A 22,211-nucleotide genomic window follows, 5' to 3' on the forward strand; every position below is an offset into this window, starting at 1 on the left:
TTTGACTCAACAATTTCATTGGTGTTTATTTATCTATGAGAATGATAGCATATGTCTTCAAAAAATGTAGACAAAATGTTTATGACAGCTTTATTCATGACAGCCTTAGATATGAACCCAAATGTCCTACAACAAAAGAATGAGCAATTTCAATGTCATACAAAGGAGTACTCTCAGAAAAGAAGTTTCATTCTAGACTAGACCCTGTATAGGAGAGAAAGATAGTGTATAGTACATAATGGAGTCTATTAAAAAAAATCAGAATATGGTATATTTCATCAAAGAACCTTTTTGCCTGGCTGGTGTTGCAGAGTGGTTGAGCATTGACCTATGAACCAGGAGGTCATGGTTTGATTATCTGTCAGGGCACATGCCCAGTTGTAGGCTCAATCCCCAGTAGAGGTTGTGCAGGAGGCAGCAGATCAATGATTCTCTCTCAACATTGATGTTTCTCTCTCTGTATCCCTCTTCTTTCCTCTCTGAAATCAATAAAAATGTATTTTTAAAAAACCTTATTGATGTTAAATTTATTAAGTATCTATAATAATAAAAGTGTAATATGCTAATTAGACCGGACAGTCGAACGACTTTCCTGATGAAGCCAGGGCTGCGAGGGCCAAGCCCCTTGCACAAATTTCCTACGTTGGGCCTCTAGTAATAAGAGACTGTCTCTTTTAGTAGATTATTGAGTGTACACTGGTAAAGAACCATGATGTGTGTAACTTCTCAAATGTTTGGGAAAATATATGAAGTGTATATACAGTGTTTCTATACATGCATGCATATGTGTTTATATGTATGTGTGTGTTTGTATAAAACAAGAGTGAGAGCCCACACAATGCCATCCACAAATGAGGTATACAGGTTTTTGTGTTCTTACTATAATTCTTGTAAACTTTCTATAAATTCGAAATTATTTCCTAATAAAGTATTTTTTAAATAACAGCTGTAAAACACAAGGATAAATCTAAAATACTATCTTGAGTGAGAGAAGTCAAGCACAAAAATGTGCTTACTGTATGATCCCGTTTAGAGGATGTTCTTCAATAGATAAAGACAATCTATGATGTTAGAAATCAGAACTACGGTTGCTTGGGCAGCGTGTGCAGGGGAGGTGAAGGGGATGTTAATTTTGTTGTTAGTTTATACACCTGTTAAAACTCATGAACTGTATTAGGACCTGTGCATTTTACTCTATGCAAAAGGTATCTCAGTAAAATAAGATTAGCACAAAAATAGCATTTATAAACTATTCTAGCAAACAATGTAGATAAGCAAAAATCGAGTGCCTTTTTGCTCACATTGATGGTTTGTATTAAAAGTTTGCTTTCTGGGCCCAATATTAACATCATTAACTAGCGTAGCCTGCCACAAATTATTTTCTTGTTCTATACTTTATTTTAGCCATCAGAAGAGTCTGTATATCTAGATATATAGTTCACAAAATTATAATTAATTTTTAAGGCCTGTACTGGTAAATTAAATACTCTTGCCATGGTCAAGTTCTAGCTGCCAACATGATGTCGCTAAAGAGGCAGAGTTAGGAAGTGATAGTCAATGTCAATTGTCATGCTGACTTCTGCACTCTATTAGGTTTAAGGATTATATATAATGGTTATATATATATATATATATATGTTACATATATATATGTGTGTGTGTATATATATATATATATATATATATATATATATATATATATATATAACCTATATATGTGAAGAATGCTTTTCATAACACATAACAAGATCTGAAATGGTAAATTGAAGATCACCACCTACTGCCTGCTATTTGACAGTTTGGAACCATTGATTATTGGTGATCATATATCCTATTTTGATTCTTTTCTTTTTTAGCTGAATTTCAGCTTCTTGATCTCTGTAAATCTTGCAGCAGAAATCTGAGTAAGGGTCATTTAGGTCCATGACTAGCTGAATAAGCATTGGATACTGCTGATGGTGATTATTTTTTACCTGGTGGCATTAGGAGATGTTTGCAGACACTGACATTGTCAGAATACTTACCCTTTGTTGCAGGTATTGCCCTGAAAAGTCTTGATTTTGTGTCATCTCTGATTAAGGAGAGCCTATTCTCTTCTCAGACTGCAAGGCAGTTCGTCATCCAGTGGATTTCAAACCTAGAGCTTCTTTGAAAAATGTATGGAAAAGACAGCTTCTTTCCCCATCTATTTTCTTTTTTCTTTCCTCTGGTTTGTCTTACTTAAAGAATCATAGACAGTGTTCTTAGGCTAGTGGAAAGATTCAGCATTTTATTTTGTTTGTTTGTTTTGTTTTTTAACTTTTGGTAATAGATGCTGATGAACCAACCCTAAATGTATATATGATTGTAAACAAGAATTTTGCGATATGTTATTGGATTGGCAACTTAACTTTATATTTCTTTCTTTACTATGTTTTTTTTTTTTTTAAAAAAACCCAAGTAATTTAAAAATGCTTATGTAGGTCCTGCTAATATCTCCTGTGGGCATATTTTGACGCAGTATCTTTTCCCCAAACTATCTAACCTGCACTATATTTAAAAAAAAAAAAAAGCCAGCTATTTTATGATGTATACAAATATGCCCTCTCCCTTAAATTTTTAAAAAAATAAGTAATTCATTTTCATTTGATTGTTGAATTTTTGTATTTTATACTTATATGATGATTGTGACCCGGAAGATAAAATAACACATAGCAAAAAATAAATCTTTGAATTTATCCTAAGGAAAAATAATGAATACATATAAAAATTTTATGAAAGTTCATCTTAGCATTATTTATATTTGTGAAAATTATAACTAATTTAAATTTAAAATAATGGCAACTATAAAATAATTTATTTTGTGTGAAATATAGTAAACTGCAGACATGAGAAAAGAGGGTATAGAAGAATATTTAAAGGCATAGAATATTGTAAATATCTTAATAAGTTACAAATAATTCTGGCTAGTAAGATTTCATTTTTATTTAAAATGCATGCCAAAACATTACCAGTTTTTACTTGGTGGTAAGATTATGGTAGGTTTTGAATTTTTCTTTGTGCTTTTTTATATTTTCTAAAAATGTCAACATGAACATATTTTTATATTAAGTAGGAACTTAACTAGATGAAATAATTTGTTTGACAGGATATTAGAAATTAAAAACATATATAATTATTGAATTTTTTGTTCTTGTTAATTAGTGAAGAAATAACTAGAACCATTTTATCCCCTAAAGTGATCAGTTTTTCTCTGCCATTACTGCTGTGCTTATAAGGGTTTTTCTTCTTTCATTAAGAAGGAACTGAAACATTTTTTTTATTAAGGTATTATATGTGTACATATCTTACCATTGCCCTCCCCCCCATGAACTGAAACTTATACAAGATAATTCATATACCTATTTATTATAAAGCTTTATGTTAATCAGATAACCAGGAAAATATGATCAGGTCCTGGAGCAGGAATTGTGGAACTACAGAAAAATCCAAGGACTCTTGGAGGAAAAGCAGAATCTAAAATAAAAGAGACTTCCTTTAAAATAAAAGCAGCACTGGGGATTTCTTCAAGAGGAACTTCTTTCCTTCTTTCTCATACTCACCTTCCCTCACTTTCTCCCTCCCTCCCTTCTCCCCCCCCCATTTCATTTTTTAAAAAAATTATATTTCTTAAATATTTTATTGAGTTCTTATCATGTTCTAAGCACTGGGATACAGGCAAGGTTTCTGCCTACACCTTGTGGAGGGGAACGGCAAAAGACCGTAACCAGCACACAAACAAGACAACTGCAGCCAGGGACACGTGCTCAAAAGAAAATAAAACCAGGTGATAGGTGAGTGACTATGAGAGGGTTGAGGGGTAGGGAGGGGGCCTTGGAGTAGGTGATCTGGGAAATCCTCTCAGAAGAGCTGACATTTTATTAGATCTCTAAATGAAGGAAAGACCTGGAGATAAAACATTTCAGGTACAATTGCTAAGTAAGCAAGAGGGAAGTGTGGTGCAAGATGGGTTGAAGCAGTAGGAACAGGATAGCTCATGTGGGACCTTAGATTTTATTCTTGATACACTGGGAAGTACTTGGAGGATTTCTAGCAAGGGTGTCAAGTGGTAGGATGTTCGACTTAAAAGATTACGCTGTTGTTTGTAGAATGGGTGGATCCTAGAGGGCAAGCATAACAACAGGGCTACATTAAGGATGCTATTGCAGTAACCCAAATAGGAAAGGGCATGCATCTTCTATCTAGTTATTCACTAGCTAGCTCCTATCTTTATCTAATTATTAACTCATTTATCCTCCTTATTTCTGTTCTCATGAATTTGGCTCTCTGTGATGTTCATTTCCAGATTCAACTTCCCTACTTCTAAGCCCTGATCATAAATTCTTGATCAGCTGTAGGCAATTGTTCAGCATTAGTCCATTCATCTATTGTTTAGTTCTCTCAAAGCTGACATGCCAGAGAAAAACAGATTAATTGACCTTACCTTGAATAGCAGCAACCTCATGGGTTACTAAGAGCTTATTGATCATTGCTGTACTTGAATTAAGTATCTGTTTCTGGTTCAGCCAAGAAGGAGCTAAGGCAAATTGTATAATTTAAAGTCATCTAGGGCAACCCCTTCATCAGGAGCTGTGAGTAGAAGGATTTCACATAAGTGGAGCCTTGGGACTATTGGCCATCGGAACTGGCATGCTGGCACAGCTCTGTGGCATTTTTCTTTTGGTTGATTAGTACATACTTCTATAAGAAATTTAAAAAATCAGAATAATTGAGAGTAAAAGAGACATCCTTCCAGGGAATAAGAGGAAATGGGGATGTGTGTGTGTGTGTGTGTGTGTGTGTGTGTGTGTGTGTTTCTGCTTATTAAGCTGTACTATGAAGAAAAGCATGTATTGTTTCAGAAATCTGAAATTCTACACATAGGGTAGAAAATAGTTTTCAGTTTAGAAAAGTCTGTAAATTCCTCCTCAATTTGTTAAAGGACAAACTATTAAATAGCTGAATTGATTAAAGGTATGTTCATGATAACTGAGAAGTAACTTTAGTAAATTTTCAATTTCATCAAAAACTAGTGTTAATAATGCTTAGAAATGTCAACGGTCTTGAAAATATATTTGAAACTTGCATTAAACCTAGTAGTGTTTTTTAACCAGATTAGCCAGTGTGGGGATAATGTGAGGTACTAGCCATTCAACATACACTTTACATAGCTCATCTCTGTGAAACATGATTAATGATTCTAGTCATTTATGTTTTTCCATATCATTGGGATTTCTATTTTAAAGACTGTATCTCTAAGTACAGGTAATAGTAATTAAACAGTTTTCTGATAAATACATAATATATGAAAATGAAAGAAGCCAAATGATAATTTTTTCTTACATTTAAAAAATTTTAATACTCAAAATTTTTCATTTAATCAAAAGTATATAATTTATATATTTTATCTTACTTTGTATTAGTTTCAGATGTACAGCATAGTGATTAGACAATCACTATTTTCAATGACTATTTTGAGAAAGATTGTTTTTAAAAGTACTGGTAATTTGCTTAATGTGGTATTTGGTAACAAATGTTGCAACTCATTTTTAAAAGCAATTTGGTTAAGAAGATGGTATCTTATCTTGAGCCCAAAACACAATTGAAGAATTCCACGCAAACAGCAGAAAGTATGTCTAACTTACTTATTATTTTCTGTTTCTTAGCCAAGATCTGGGCTCTGCAATGTACTCTTTCAACAACCAGCATTTTTGCCTAAGAGGAAAAGCATTGTGTCATCCATTTTAATTACACATCTTGTGTCTGGCAGTAATGCTACTGTTGGTACTGCCAAAACTATGAGTCTCTTTATAAGGATATTCCTAAGGATTATGTTCAGTGTTATGCATGATTGGATCAGAATTGGGACACAGTGAATTTTTGGCAACATTTGAAAAGTTCATACAGATAAAAGGAAAAGAATTAAGTTATAAGTGTTTGCCTACTTTGCTCTGTGGAACTGATGGAAATAATGGGTAAAAAGAATTGATTGAAATCTAAGAAGGCTAAACTGATCTACAGGACATACAGCTGAGTCTGGAGGGGTGCAGAGAGAGCATATAACAATAAAAGCCAATGCTGATGCACCAAAGGGTGTTTTGGAAGGAAAGATTTTGGGAAATCAATATAAGGTCAGAAAAGAGATTTGAGATTTTCTTAGCGAGCTATTGTGGATATTTGGTAACAAAAAGTAGCAAAGAGGAACTTTAGACCATATTGCTCTGTGTCCTGCAATGTGTCTCATCTATTCTAAGAAGCTTGAATAAAAACACATTTCAGTGCATTTGCAAGGTGGGCCTTGTATCAGTTGAATGGGATGGTGTATGGAAAAATGCCATAAGGCAGAAGCAAGAAGGCCCAGCTGTATTCAGGTTACTTAGGAAAAAACACTAGCCCTGGAAGGCACCTCAGTTTTTTTTTTTTCAACCTAATCCTCTCAATAAGAGAAGTATTTTGTTAACTATTTTGCCCAAGGTCACATAGCTAAAAGAGAAAATCCAAACTAGAATCCAAATGTTCTTGATCATGTTTTAGTAGCTATGTATAATCTCAGTTAATGCTACAAAGTTGCATGGTATTAATATAGTCAGTTTACTATTTGTGTCATTAAGGAAATTGATATTAGGTATGAAAAACAGTTTTAATTGAATGTTAGTGTATGAGGAAATAATAAATAATAGTAATAGATCTTTTGCCAGGTGCTTTCAGCGAAGATTAACAATGACAACAGATTAGTAGGTTACCAAGATACCATCGTGCAACTTTCAAAATACTACCCCACTGGGGAATGTTACTGTTGGTTTAATTAATAGAAACAATCAGTTACCTGCTTTACTAACATCTTCGACACTTGATAATTGTCAATCAATTATCAATATTTATTAAGCATTAATAGTGTAATTATTTATATGACATTCTCATTTTGCTTGATTGAAATTCCATACTTATTGGATAGCAACTTACTATTTCCACTTCCCCAACCCCCAGCCCTGGAAAGCACCATTCTACTTTCTGTTTCTATGAGTTTGACTACTGCAGAGACTTTATATAAATGGAATTGTGCATTATTTGTCTATTTGTGACTGGCTTATTTTGTTCATCCATGTTGTAGCAGGATTTCCTCCTTAAATTTTTTTTTTTTAATTTATAGATTTTGGAGAGAGAGAGAAACATTAATTTGTTGTTCCACTTATTTATGTATTCATTGGTTGCTTCTTGTATGTGTCTTGACCAGGGATGGAACCTGCAACCTCAGTATCAGGAGGATATTCTAATCAACTGAACTACCTGGCCAGGGCAAGGATTTCCTCCTTTAAAAAAAAAAAAAAAAGGCTGAATAATATTCTATTGTACATGTATACCACATTTTCTTTATCCAATAATCTATTGATGGACATTTAGGTATTTTCTACCTTTTGGCTGTGGTATTGTGAGTAATGCTGCAATGAAAAATGAATGCAAATATCTCATGGAGAATCTATTTTCAATTATTTTGAGTAAATACTCAGAAGTGGAATTGTTGGATCTCATTGCAGTTCTATTTTTTAATTTTTTGAGGAACCTCCATACAGTTTTTCATAACAGCTGTACCATTTTATATTCTCACAAACAGTGCACAAATATTCTAATTTATCTACATCTCCACCAACACTTTCTATTGCTATCATCCCTCCCTCCCTCCCTCCCTCCCTCCCTCCCTCCCTCCCTCCCTCCTTCCCTCCTTCCTTCCCTCCCTCCCTTCTTTCCTTCCTTTCATGATAGCCATCCTAACAAGGGTGAGGTGAAACCCGACTGTAGTTTTGATTTAATTTCCTTGATGATTACTGATGTAGAGCATCTTTTCATATATCTGTTAACTATTTGTATGTCTTTTTTGGAGAAATGTCTATTTGATTCCTTTGCCCATTTTTTAATCAGAATATTTTTTTTTGTAATTGAGTTATAGGAGTTCCTTATACATTTTGGATATAACTCTTTATCAGATGTAAGTTTTGCAAATATTTTTTTTCCTATTCTGTTGGTTGCCTTTCATTTGTTGCTGTTTCTTTGGCTGTACAGAAGCTTTTTATTTTTTTGTGTTAGCTGTATTCTTGGTGTTACATCTAAAAAATCATTGCTAAAACCAATGTCATGAATCTTATCCTCTGCTTTTTTCTAGAAGTTTATAGTTCCAGGTCTTACATTTAATTTTTAATCAACTTGAATTGATTTTTGTATGTGGAATGAGATGTGTCCAACTACTTTTTTTCTTGTGGATATTCAGTTTTCTCAACATCATTTGGTATAGAGACTAGCATTTCCCCATCATGTTGCCTTTGTCACTATTGTCTAAGATTATTTGATCATATATATATGTGTTTGTTGCTGAGCTCTCTATTCTGTTCCATTGGTCTACATGTATGCCTTTATTCCAGGATCACAATGTTTTAATTACAGTAGCTTTGCAATATGTTTTGAAATCAGGAAGTGTGATGGCTCCAGCTTTGTTCTTCTTTCTGAAGATTGCTTTGACTATTTAGATCCTTTGTGATTACCTATGAATTTAGGATTTTTTTTCTATTTTTTTGAAAATTGCCTTTGGGATAATGACATAGATGCCATTGAATTTATAGATCATTTTGGATAGTATGAACATTTTAACAATATTAAATCTTTTGGTTCAAAGACACAGATGTCTTCATTTTTTGGTATTTTCTTTCAGCAATGTTTTATAGTTTTTAGTGTATAAATCTTTTGTCTTTTTGTTTAAGTTTATACATAGGTATTGTTTTCTTAATTTCCTTTTTTGATGGTTAGTTGTTAGTATACAGCCATGCAACTAACTTTTGTTTTGTTTTTAATCTTTATTATTGAAAGTATTACATATGTGCTCCTTTTCCCCCTATTTGGTAGAAATCTTCAGTGAAGCAATTAGGACCTGGGCTTTTCTTTGTCAGCAGTTCTTGGTTACTGTTTCAAATCTGTTATTCCTCTTCAGATTTTCTGTTTCTTTATGATTTAGTCTTGGTATGTGGTTGTTTCTAAAAATTTTTTCATTTCTTCTAGGTTAGCCAACTTTTTGGCATGTAATTGCCATAGTAATCTCAAAATTCTTTTCATTTCTATAATATCAGTTGTAATCTTTCCTCTTTCATTTCTAATTTCATTTATTTGAATCATGTATTTTAGCCTAGCTAAAGGTTTTTTAATTTTTTTTTATTAAAATCTGTTTTATTGATTGTCTAATGTTTTCCTTTGTTTATTTTTGCTCTAATCTTTACTACTTACTACTTCTGATAAATTTGGACTTAGTTTGTTGAGCTATAATATAAATGTAAATATAATATAAATATTTGTTTATAAATATTTTATTATAATATTTAATACTAGAGGCTCAGTGCACAAGATTTGTGCATGGGTAGAGTCCCTAGGCCTGGCTGGTGATCAGGACTGGTCTGTGGGGCGACCGATGGGGGAATCAGGGGGCCTCTGCTGGCTCCCACCTTGGCTGGCCTGGGGCCTGGGGGCTGCGGAAAGCTCCTGCGTTGAGTGTCTGCCCCCTGGTGGTCAGTGTGCATCATAGCGACCGGTCATTCCACCAGTCGTTCTGCCATTTGGTCAATTTGCATATTAGGCTTGTATTATATAGGGTGTAATGTAAACAATATGATTTACCAATTAATTTACTTTTAATATAATTATTATAGTATATTTTATTTATATGTAATTACACATTAGAGAAAGAGCTTTCAGCTTTTCACTGTTGTGTGTGATATTAGTTGAGGCTTGTCAGATAGCAACCTTATTATGTTGAAGTGGTCTCCTATTCCTAGTTTGCTAAGAATTTTTATCAAAACAGGGTTTAAATTTTCTCAAATACTTTTTCTGCATCTATTGAGATTATCATATAGTTTTTATCCTTTACTATATGTGATTACACATTACATATAAATAAATGTTAAAATAGTATTAATATATAGTTTTATATGATAAATCTGTTATGAATTTAAGATATCATTAGTTGTATATTTCCTCATCCTATAATACAAAGAAAGAAAATAAAAGTATTCTCAATTAATATAACACAATACTTTCTTATTGCAAAGAAGTGTTACATTATATTTAATGAAAAAGCTGTTTTAGTTTAATTTTTGACAGATTTTTTTCATATTTTACTTTTATGTTTATATAAAGCAAACATTTAAATTACCTTATTTCTTTAGTTATTTCTAAAATGTCTTCACATTCTGACTCTTCAGAATCACAGTTAGCCCAGAAAGTGGGGTCTAAGTTTTCCATACAATATTGTCCTCTGTGGCATCAAGAGAATTGGTGATGCAGTAATTATCAAATAGCCCTTTACTATTGTCTCCAGAACTTTCTACCAAACAGCTGCTGCCCATTCTGAAACTTTCCATGTTGCTCATTTTGATATTAGTACAAGAGTTGGGAATGAAACTACACCATTGATCGTTGCCCAGCCAACAGTAATTATGAGTCACTATTCTGATTTTGGGTATGTTAAGATGTGAAAAATATAGGTCTCAGAATTATTGAAATATAGTAGTTGAAATGCTTTCCCTAGAGGATCTGATTAATATATGAAGGAATTGTTAATGTATTTAACATTATGCCACACAACTGTGCCCTCAGCCCTGTCCTGTTCAAAATAATCATTAATATCCTGGATTATGTGAATATCAAAATTACATCCTATATAATAAAAGCCTAATATGTAAACTGTCCCTTCAGACAGTCTTTTGACTGGGAGTTTGACCGGGAGACCTGGAGTTCAACCGCTCGCTATGAAGTGCGCTGACCAGCAGGGGGCAATGCAGAACATGGTGGGCGTCAGTGATGCTGTGCTGGCAGTGGGCGGCAGTGGAGGCACTGCTGGCCCTGATAGGCCCCAACAAAAGCGGGACCACGGCTTGATGGTGGAGCAGGTGAGCGGGTGGCGCCAGACCAAGGCAGGTGCGAGCGGGGGGCCCAGGTGCTGCCCAGGGAACGGAGGTCAGCTGGGACCTGCCCTTCCATGCCGGCCAGGCATAGGGACTGCACCCGTGCAAGAATTTCATACACTGGGCCTCCAGTATTATATGAAGCTGGAGAGAATAGTCAGTAAAATAGTCTTTATTATCTAATAACACAATCAAACAGGAAGAATTTAATAGGAGTCTACTCTGGTGTTGTGTGCACTGCTGTCTTTGATCGTCGGGAGAATTGATTCAATTTAGTTTGCCTTGGTGAGGGGCAAGATCCTTCCTTTAGAGCCTCAATCCAACATGCAGCATCCAAGTTCAAAGTTTTCTTTGGGCTCTCATGGCAGATTGTCCATCACACTTGATTAGCAGGTGGTAAACATATGATGAGTTCTGAGACAAAATCTATGCTAAAGGACAACTTCCGGGACTTTTTGTTTCCCTTCACAGTATGCCAAAAATTCTTTGAAAAAAACCTTTATCCTTTATCTGTTTAATAAAACCTTTTTCCTTTGCATACTACTCTTGAAGCCCTTTTATATTTTCAGTGTCAGTGAGTCATCCAACTGGTTCTTCATCAAGTACTTTGAGATTTGAATATAGATTGACATCTTACTTTGATATTTGACACTTCTTATCTTAGAGTCTTAGCAAAAGCTTCAATTTTAGCATTCTATTACAGGGATACACTTAAGATGCTGCACTGAAATATATAGACTATTACTTATCAGAGTAGAAAAATGACTGATTAGACATCCAGAAACTTCTGTTCTGAGCTTAAATATACAATAAATTCTTTATATTAGGGGTTCTCAACATTTTTGGTTGTTATGTCAAAATGTACACAGTAAATAAAAATTACATTCTCACATGCAATTTTTAGCATCCTAGTCATAAAGTTAATATTTTGTATCTACTCAAAATACCATATTGACTTTCAGGTGAAAGAGAAATGTATGTGTAGATATAAGCTTACAAATTCTTTGCTCTATACATCTGAAACTCACTAATACATTTTAATTTTTTCCTATTATTAATGACACATTTCTTGCACTATGGCTCAAAACTTCTAATGACAACAGTGTATTGAGACTCCTTGTTGAGAACTCCTATTCTATGTAAATTTGAGGACATTATTTTGATCCTTAACTTTTCCCTTAACTAAAAATAAGGAGTGAACCTGACATTCCCTTTAGTCCTAAGATTTCATATACATATATATATATATATATATATATATATATATATATCCTATATAATAAAGAGGTAATATGCAAATTGACTGTCACATCCTCACACAAAATGGCTGCCCCCATGTGGTCACAAGATGGCCGGCAGGGGAGGGCAGTTGTGGGCGATCAGGCTGGCAGGGGAGCAGTTAGGTGTCAATCAGGCTGGTAGGGGAGTGTTTAGGGGGTGATTAGTCTGGCAGGCAGAAGTGATTAGGGGCAATCAGGCAGGCAGGCAGGCGAGCGGTTGGGAGCCAGCAGTCCCGGATTGTGAGAGGTATGTCTGACCTAAACCGGCAGTCAGAAATCCCCCAAGGGGTCCCAGATTGGAGAGGGTGCAGGCTGGGCTGAGGGACACCCCCCCAGTGCACAAATTTTATGCACCGGGCCTCTAATATATATATATATATATATATATATATATATATATATATATATATGATGAGTTATAGTTAATTGAAAAACATGTGAAAAGCATGCATTTTAGTTGAGTTATATGGATACACAATGAAAATATTGTAAAAATAAAAAGAGATTATATAGCTTTTAAAACAATATAAATACTGGTTTTGAAAGAAGAAAAGATCTGCAAGATAAATTTCTATATATATAACTTTTATTTTTCATTTTAAGGTTGTTTAAGTAAAATTTTGAATATTCTTAAAAGAAGGGGAGAGGAAAAAGTGTGTTGTGATTGAATTTACTTATTTCTTCTGAAAACTGCTCATTAAGAACTATTACCTCATCTTGTTTGATGGTGCAGCTTCTTGTATCTATTGACAGCCCTCTAGGTAAGTTAGTTATTTATAATTCAATCTAGCTGATAACAGATAACACAAGGAAAATAATAAAAAATTGAAGATTTACTCCTTTAGAAACTATTATTAGACTATTTCATTCCATGTTTTTCCTTTTTGTATGATATTTTGCATTCTGTATTTTCATGTTTAATATGCTTTTGTGTCATAGACTAGCATCCTTGTAACTTTATAATATAATTGTAATGAGATATGATGCTACTTTAATAATATGTTGTGTTTTTTGTAGTTGTTTTTTCTATCCAATTTGATAGGTCTCAACCTTGCCTGCAACATTGGAATAGCCTGAGAAGTCTTACAAAAAAGTAATATGTCCCCACCTCAGAGATTCTAATTCTTTTGGTTGGGGATGGGGACCAGACATTAAGGTACTTTAGAAAAGTTCTTTAGGTGATTCCATTATAGAGTGTGGTTGAGACCCACTTCTATAAATATAGACTAGAGGCCTGGTGCATGAATTTGTGCACCAGTGGGGTCCCTCAGTCTGGCCTGCAGGATCGGGCTGAAACCAGCTCTCTGACATCCCCTGAGGGGTCCTGGATTGCGTGAGGGTGCAGGCCAGGTGGAGGGACCCTACCAGTACACAATTGGGGCTGGGGAGGGATGCGGGAGGTTGGCCAGCTGGGGAGGGACCGCGGTAGGGCCCAGGGCATGTCTGGCCCATCTTGCTCAGTCCCGATTGGCCGGACCCAAGCAGTAAGCTAACCTACTGGTTGAGCATCTGCCCCCTGGTAGTCAGTGCACATCATAGCGAGTGGTTGAGCAGCCTTAGCCTATCATTAGCATATATACTTTGATTGGTTGAACAGACAACCAGATGACAGGACACTTAGCATATTAGGCTTTTATTATATAGGATTCTATAATCTGTCATCATTATTTGCCTGCTTATCATGAGACCTGTCTATATATTTCACTACCTACTAGCCCAGAGTCAGATTGTAAATAAAGTATGGAACATTTCTTAATCAAATGTGAATTTAATTGAAAACATATAGTGTTGGAAATAGTCAATTTAAGAATAGAAAGAAATGAAAAAAATTGATATTTATTGGTACTGTAGTTTGCAGTACCAATGGTATTGTTCCAGATCCATGATGTCCTATTACTTTCATGACTAAAAGATCATTTTGCAATTTTAGCTAATAAAATTTAAATAGAGTTCAAGGTGGATCTACCTGTGATTTAATTCTTCATGTAAAATCTTTTTTTGGATTATCCTGATATTATTATACTAGAGGCCCTATGCACAAAATTCATGCAAGGAGCCCAGCCCTTACAGCCCTGGTTTCGTCTGGAAGGTCCTCTGGAAGGATGTCCCGAAGGTCGTTCGGCTGTCTGATCTAATTAGTATATTATGCTTTTATTATATAGGATCTGTAGAGGATATGTAAGTTTCTCTCACAGCTAATTGATTCCAAGCTAAATACTAGTCAATTTATTTGGTCTTTGCATGATGATAATGACTTGCAGAGGTGGCTAGGAATATCATGTCCACATGTAAACCAAATCCCATTAAGGACCTAATTTTAGGGCAGGATCTGAATGGTAAAACACAGCAGGAGATGCTTTCTTTTAAAATATTCTTCTCTATGCTTGTATTATAAGTTTAAGTAATAGTATTTTTATCATTATATTATTGTTACTTTATTATTCACTGTCAGTGACTTCTATTTTCAGAGGTAGGATTTATGATTTTATTCATTATTCATTGTGAATGAAGTTTAAAATGGGAGATCATTTTCAATTTTGCAAGCCTTAATTGAATACTCATTGAGAACAATGGGTAGATTTTTCTCCATGAGTATTAGAAAGGTTATACAACAACTATCTTGTCCTCAAATGTTTTATAATAATAGGAGAATATTTATATTATAAATGTTTTATAATAATATTATAATATAATAATACATCGCAGTATTAATATGTACAGATCAGAATGCTGGGAAATTGTAATAAAGGCATCATAGTTAATATTAACTCTGAAACCATAGTTGTCATATTTTCAGAAGTACTAGAATATGCAATTTCTGCTCTTAAAAAGTGACTGCCTGATAAAATTGGTTTTGACTAAGCAGAATATATTCAAGCCAATCATACAAATATCTCCTAAATGTTAAAATATTTTGATGTTTTTTTGACATTTGTTTTTAAACATGAACACATATGAAATGCATATTTTGCAGGAGACATTCTTTTGATATTGTAATTTTAGGCTAGTTATTAATAAGAGACAAACTTTTCTAAGTTAAAAAATGTCATACTAATGAAACACGAAGAATGCTCCTTTTTTGCCTGTTGTAAATATTGTTGGAGTCCCATATCTCAGTGACTCACCTGAGATTACCAGCAAAAGCAGTAAAATGTCCAGTGTGCTGTTGGCTTCCTACCTCAGTTGGATGTGATTCTTTTTCTCTTTGCCTGAGGATGTTCTGTGGCACGGTGCAAGCTTGTTCCGTGGCACATGGGCACATGAGAACGTGAATATCCTTACAGGCAACACTCATCCAATGGGAATGGGTGTCGGAAATAAATGCCTCAGCCTCTTATTCTCAGATGGGATGACTCTGGGGTGTGCTTCATATTGTTTCTCTGAGTGTACCCAGAGGACTAGAACCCCATGGTCCAAAGAAGTGAACTGCTTACTGAGGCTTTATTGTTTTGAGGTTTTCTTCTTACTTTTACCCATGTCCTTATTTTTGCTTCCTGAGATCACTATCTAAAATCCCCTTCTGTAACAGCATTTATTTTGGGGGACACCAAAACAAAGAAACAATATCTATTACTATCTGCTCTCTCATAGGATAGAAACTGTGATTTGGCTTGGCCAAGGCTTTTCACAATAACCACTAGATTTCTCTGCCCTCTTTGCAGCCATATATAATCATGTAACCAATCTTAGCTAAATAGGTTAGGAGAAGAAATTGTGGTTGCACCTTCCTGGTTGTGCTTTAAATTGTAGGGACAGCCTGTCATTTTTTCCCCTTTCTCCCTTCCCTTGAGTATACAGAAGAAGGCTTACCACCTTTGCATATTTGGGAAACAGAAGCTTGGATACCAGACATGGCAGAGCCTCTGTACCAGTGTACAAGCTTGTATTTTTGGCTATTACTTAAAAGAGAAACAAGCTTCTACCTCATTTTGGTATATCTCTGTTACAGCATCCTAAATCATATTGTGATTATTATATTGTCTACAGTAATGAAATACGAGGCTTGTGTGTGGTGCCGTGCCACCAGAAGTGACTGAGTTTGCTGCGGGAAACCGATCATTGTCCCACTAATAGAGAGATGTGGAAAGGGAATCCGGAAGGCTGGTCAACCTTCATTGCTCTGAAAGGTCGGAGCTAATCACTCACTGTTTAGTTGACACATTGTTGGCTGAAGCAGCCTCCACCTCTGTTTGTCTTATGTAAATTTCTGTTATTGGAATTTCCTGCCTATAGGTTATGGGCGTATCCCATAGTCTCAATAAAAGGGATAGCAAGGCCAGAGCAGGTGGTAGTCCTCCCACTAGAGGTGGGCTCCGCCTGGCCCCCAATATTCCCAAATTAATACTTTTCCAAGTCTCTTTTCATTTGTGTGCGGCCTTCTCCAGAACCCAAACCCTGAACCGGAAGCCTGGACCACGCGGGACGTGAAAAGGGGTTCCCACAGTTTGCAAGTTCCCCGGGTCTCTTTAGGGGAAATTGAGGCCGACTCGTTCAAAAGAGATGGAGGGAGCCATCAATCCAGTAGGCCGGCCTGGGTCAGTGGGCACAGAACGTGGCCAAGAAGAGCTCTCGCATCTGGAAACGACCTGGCCGATGAAGGCAGGGCGGGCGGGGGGGGGGGGGGGATGTGGGGGGGAGGAATGTGGCCCCCATGGCTTGCTGGGCTTGCAGCTCTTTCTCTCCCTTCAGAACCTTAACTTGGCTTTCGATCTCAGAAGACAACCACTAACCAGAGACCAGACTCAGTGAGTGAGCACGTGTTTCGGACCGTGGCCCGGCGGAGCCCGTCCCTATTACAAACATGTCTCAGAGCAGCCGGGAGCGGGTGCTTGACTTGCTCTCCTACAAGCTTTCCCAGCAAGAATGCAGCTGGAGTCAGTGTAGTGATGTGGAAAAGAACAGAACTGAGGCCCCAGAAGGGACTGAATCAGAGATGGAGACCCCAGGGCCATCGATGGCAACCCATCCTGGCACCTGGTGGACAGCCCGTGGTGAAGGGGGCCACTGGCCACAGCAGGAGCTTGGATGCCCGGGTGGTTTTGACTAAGCAGAATATATTCAAGCCAATCATACAAATATCTCCTAAATGTTAAAATATTTTGATGGTTTTTTAACATTTGTTTTTAAACATGAACACATACGAAATGCATATTTTGCAGGAGACATTCTTTCGATATTGTCATTTTAGGCTAGTTATTAACAAGAGACAAACTTTTCTAAGTTAAAGAATGTCATACTAATGAAACCCAAAAAATGTTTCTCATGGCAGTGGTGACACAAGCCCTGAGGGAGGCAGGCGATGCGTTTGAACTGAAGTACCAGCGGGCATTCGGTGACCTGGCATCCCAGCCTCACATCAGCCCAGGGACAGTGCAGCAGAGCTTTGAGCAAATAGTGAGTGAACCCTCCCTGGATGGGGTGACCCGGGGTCGCATGGTGGCCTTTTCCTCCCTGGGCGGGGCACTGTGGGTGGAGTGCACAGACAAGGAGATGCAGGTATTGCTGAGTCGGATGCAACTTGGAAGGCCACTTACTGAATGACCGCCTAGCCTTGGCTCCAGGAGAACAGCAGCTGGGACACTTGTGGAATCTATGAGAACAGTTCAGTGGCCAAGAGCCTGAAGGGCTAGGAGTGCTTCAACCACTGGTTCCTGACGGGCGTGTCTGTGGCTGGCATGGTTCTGCTGGGCTTACTCTTCAGTTGGAAATGACCAGATCCCGACCACCCACTCACCCTCCCACACCCGTCCTTCCCCCACCATGTCCCTCCTTTCAGCTACCACTGCCACCAGGAGGACCACTACATGCGGCCCATGAGCACCCTACATATCACAGGGTTGGACCTACACCTGGGCCCCCACAATTAGTTTTCTAGGATATCCTATACTTCTGTAAGAGTTGCCTTCCCCCCACCACAGTTCTCCTGGCTCGAAACCCACAGTTTCCCCAAATCTGCGCCATGGAAGCTGGCAGGTGTGTGGGAGTTTGTGGCTGGGGTAGGAACGACCCTGCCTGTTGGTGGAACCCCCTTACTCCTTGGCCTCTCGAGAATGCTTTCCTGCCAGGGAGCCAGACCGTTTTCCAGCCCTTTCCCCCAGAGAGACTAGATTGCATTTGTTTTGATGTTTGCGGCCTCAGAATTGATCATTTCTTTTTTTTTTTTTTTTGGGGGGGGGGGGAGGGGAGGGGAGCAGGGGTGGTCACAGTAACTTCATTGTAACAGAGAAACCAGGCTGCAGTAAGTCTACACGATTAGAGCAGATGGAGGTTATCTTTCTAAAGGGTGAATGAAGCCCCAGCCCATCTGGAAGCGCACGAAGGTTAAAACCAAAACCTGAATATCCTCTTGCCTGGTTCAACCCGGCATCACCGGACTTGGGACGGGAGACGAGTGGCTGCACCACAACACTGCGCTAAGGTACAAGGTCCAACTGGGCAGAGACAACATCCCCTCGGGAGACAAGCCATCACTGCAGAGGATGCTGCAATAATCTGCTCACCACTGTCTGCCATTCTTTGTTGAGAAAGGTGAGGGTGTGGGGTGAGCAGTAAATTACGTTCTTCATTCTTCAGATGAGTGAATGCTACAGGGTGGGGTTGACGGTCAATCCAGCAGTAGAGGAGGGTGAAAATCTAGGCTGGTTACAGATCTTGGTGCCTATGGAAAAGAACAGCGCTGATGAAGAGAAGGGAACATTGAAGTGCCCACAAGTAAGTACAAGAAGGAGAGCTTTCTTTTTTTCTTAAGTAAGACAGGAAACGGCATCTTTTCGTGTTCCTTGTTGCAGTGGCAGCGACGCGCTGGCTTTCACTAAGCACGATTTCTGTAATGTGGTCTGTTGTTTAGGCTGCTCAATCCCGGAGCACAAATGTGAGGCTGACCATTATTGCTGGAACCAGCTCTTCTCACAGAGGCTCCAATACGTGTCATCGACACCATCAGGTGCTTCGTTAAAGCTTCTGGAATATTGCAATGGTGTGATTGACAGGTTTTTGGCTATGACGTTCTTGTACATGTAAACTCTTTTGGAAAAGCTGGAGATACACAGATGAGGGAGATTTTGGTTTAGAGCCACAAAGTTCCACGCACCAGCCACAGATGCCTCTGCCTAGTTCCCTACACATCCTTTGCCTAGAAACCATTCCAACGCTGAGTTTTAAGTACTGTGGTTGAAAGAAATGATCCGCCCACCACCATCCACCCTCCCTCTTCCTCCCTGTGCATCTCACAGCAGCAGAGGTCCGCAGGGAGGTTGTCTCTGTTTCCTCTCATCAGGGAAATCACTTGGTGACCTGGTGAATGGCATGGGCAAGGTAGCCCACGTGGCCGGAGGTGACCCCTGCCACGGAGATGCTGTCGTCCTTTGCCATGTAGCCCGAGCACACCTTGGTCAGCTGCTCCACCTGCTCCGGTTTCAGTCCCGTGAAACAAAACATGCCAATCTGGTCGGTGATGTGCTGCCAGTTGTGGGAGAAGCCCTCCTTCTTGAGGTTGGAGACCAGCTGGGTCCGCATGCTAATGATGCTGTGGGCCATGCCTTTCACTTCCTGCAACCATTGCTTTCACAGATCAGGGCTGTTCAGGACGGTGGAGGCGATCCGGCCCCGTTGACAGGAGGGTTGGAATACATGGGCCGAATCAAGATCTTCAACTGTGACTCCACCTTTCTGGCCTCATCGGCATCTTTGCAGACCACAGTGAAGGCTCCCACACGCTCACCATTTAATGCCCTGTTTGATGAAGTGGCGCACAGCCCAGGCATCCTTGTTTCCATCGCCGCTGGCAAAGCCGTGGTAGGCCATGTCGAAGAACGCAAAGAGATTGTTTTTCTTCACCACGGAGGCTATCTCCTTCCACTGCTCGGGGCGAGGGTCCACTCCCGTGGGGGTGTGGGCACAGGCATGCAGGAGGAGAACACTTTGCTGTGGCATTTTGGAAATGTCCCCCATGGTGCCCGTGAAGTCAAAGCCGCACGTCTTGGGGTCATAGTAGCCATAGCCCTGCAGCTGCATGCCAGCGTCCCTGAAGATGGACGTGTGATTCCCCCAGGTCGGTTCGGGCAGAAGGACATCTCGGCTGAACTTGAAAAAATCTTTGCAGAAAAGTGGCTCCGATCCTTAAGGCCCCGCTTCCAGAAATGGTCTGCACGGCCGCTTTTCAGGTCTTCGCTGTTCTCGCCCAGGGCCAGCTCTGCAGACACCTTACAAAACTCCGTCAGTCCCCGATGGGCAGGTATTCCTTGTCCAGGTTTTTTGCAGCAATCTGGGCCTCTGCCTTCCCGATATAGGGAGCACGTAAGGCTTTCCATTATCGTCCCGGTGGCACCAACTCCCAGATTCATCATTTTGCTGTTGGGGTCTCTTTTAAAGGCTTCTGTGACTCCCAGGATGGGATCTGGGGGTCCCATCGCCACATGGGCCCACCAGAGCTGGCTCGGGCAGAAGCCACGCCTGCGAATGGAAGGCGGTGGTGGCCAGGACGCGGCTGGAGTGCCGCAGGGCCATGTGGGCACGCGGGCAGTGGCCGCTGCAGGACCCAGCGAGGGCTGCGCAGACGCGGAGGCGCGGGCTCCTGCGGGAGGTAAGGACAGCCAGAATTGATCATTTCTTGTCCCCACCACATCCCAACGCCTAGGACCTGGGCTCCCCTTCCTTTTATTCCCATCGTCCAAAAATAAAAGAAGAAAGAAGAAAGAAGGAGGAGGAGGAGCCGCTTGGGTTTGTATCTAAAAGTAGAATTATATGAGAAGCTTAGTGGAGAGCATTTTTCTTTAGTAACATATGTCACAACTAGATAGGAATAAGACAGGATTCTCTAAGAGGTGATGCTTACCTCATTTTGACCACTCTAAATGTGATAATTTTAAAGGAAATTGACAGGTAGAGTTGTATCTCTCCAGGGACTTCTTAAAACAATAATTGTAGTAATTTTTAGTGTAAGCAGTTATGAAATGACATGGAATGAAAAAAAATATGGTTGAATCTTCTCTCTGGAATGAGAACATTATACATTTTATAATGCATTAGCTTAAGCATACAAATATTTAACAACAATAATGGTAGTCTTTTGCTTGGGATATAAACTTACAGTTCTTTCCAGTTAAGGACTTTTGGTGATGAGATTACTGATAAATCTGCAAAATTCTTTTTTTTTAAAAAATACATCTGTCAGGTTAATAAATCTGTATTTTTAAAAATTATTTATTGTATAAAGTATTACATATAGTATTACATATGTCTCCCTTTTTTCCCATTGACCTCTCCCAGCCACCTTCTGCCCCTCCCCCAGCACATGCTCTCAACCCCTAGTGTCTATGTCCATTGGTTAGGCTTATATGCATACAAGTCCTTTGGTTGATCTCTTACCCTCACCCTCCCTAGCATTCCCTCTGAAGTTTGATAGTCATTTCCATGCTTCTCTGTCTCTGGATCTACTTTTGTTCATCAGTTTATGTTGTTCATTATATTCCACAAATGAGTGAGATCATGTGATATTTATCTTTCTCCGACTGACTTATTTCGCTTAACATAATGCTCTCCATGTTCATCCATGCTGTTGTGAATGATAATAGTTTTTTTCTTTTTTATAGCAGCGTAGTGTTCCATTGTGTAGATGTACCACAGTTTTTTAATGCACTCACTGCTGATGGGCATTTAGGCTGTTTCCAAATCTTAGTTATGGTAAATTGTGCTGCTATGAACATAGGGGTGCATATACCCTTTCTGTTTGGTGTTTCTGATTTCTTGGGATATATTCCTGGAAGTGGGATTACTGGGTCAAATGGGAGTTCCACTTTTAGTTTTTTGAGGAAACTCCATACCTTCTCCACAGTGGCTGCACCAGTCTGCATTCCCACCAGCAGTGCACGAGGGTTCCTTTTTCTCCACATCCTCGCCAGCACATGTCTTTTGTTGATTTGTTGATGATAGCCATTCTGACAGGTGTGAGATGATATCTCATTGTTGTTTTGAT

The 22,211-nt window shown here is 38.6% G+C and overlaps 2 pseudogenes across 2 annotated transcripts in view; one reads left to right on the plus strand and one right to left on the minus strand.

Moving 5' to 3' along the window:
* LOC308242073 (small ribosomal subunit protein uS2-like) overlaps positions 1-19,193 on the plus strand; it is a 77,468-nt pseudogene extending 58,275 nt beyond the window's left edge. The window contains exons 4-6 of the transcript in view: positions 17,508-17,734; positions 18,812-18,949; positions 19,086-19,193. The product of the transcript in view is annotated as a small ribosomal subunit protein uS2-like (transcript). The remainder of the gene's footprint in view (positions 1-17,507; positions 17,735-18,811; positions 18,950-19,085) is intronic.
* A 326-nt stretch (positions 19,194-19,519) lies between these two features.
* Positions 19,520-20,743, minus strand: LOC308245672 (aspartate aminotransferase, mitochondrial-like; annotated as a pseudogene). Its single transcript has one exon. The product of its transcript is annotated as an aspartate aminotransferase, mitochondrial-like (transcript).
* Between the last annotated feature and the right edge of the window lie 1,468 nt (positions 20,744-22,211).

Source organism: Plecotus auritus (assembly GCF_963455305.1).
Source record: "Plecotus auritus genome assembly, chromosome: 1".
In the NCBI taxonomy this organism is placed as follows: Eukaryota; Metazoa; Chordata; class Mammalia; order Chiroptera; family Vespertilionidae; genus Plecotus; species Plecotus auritus.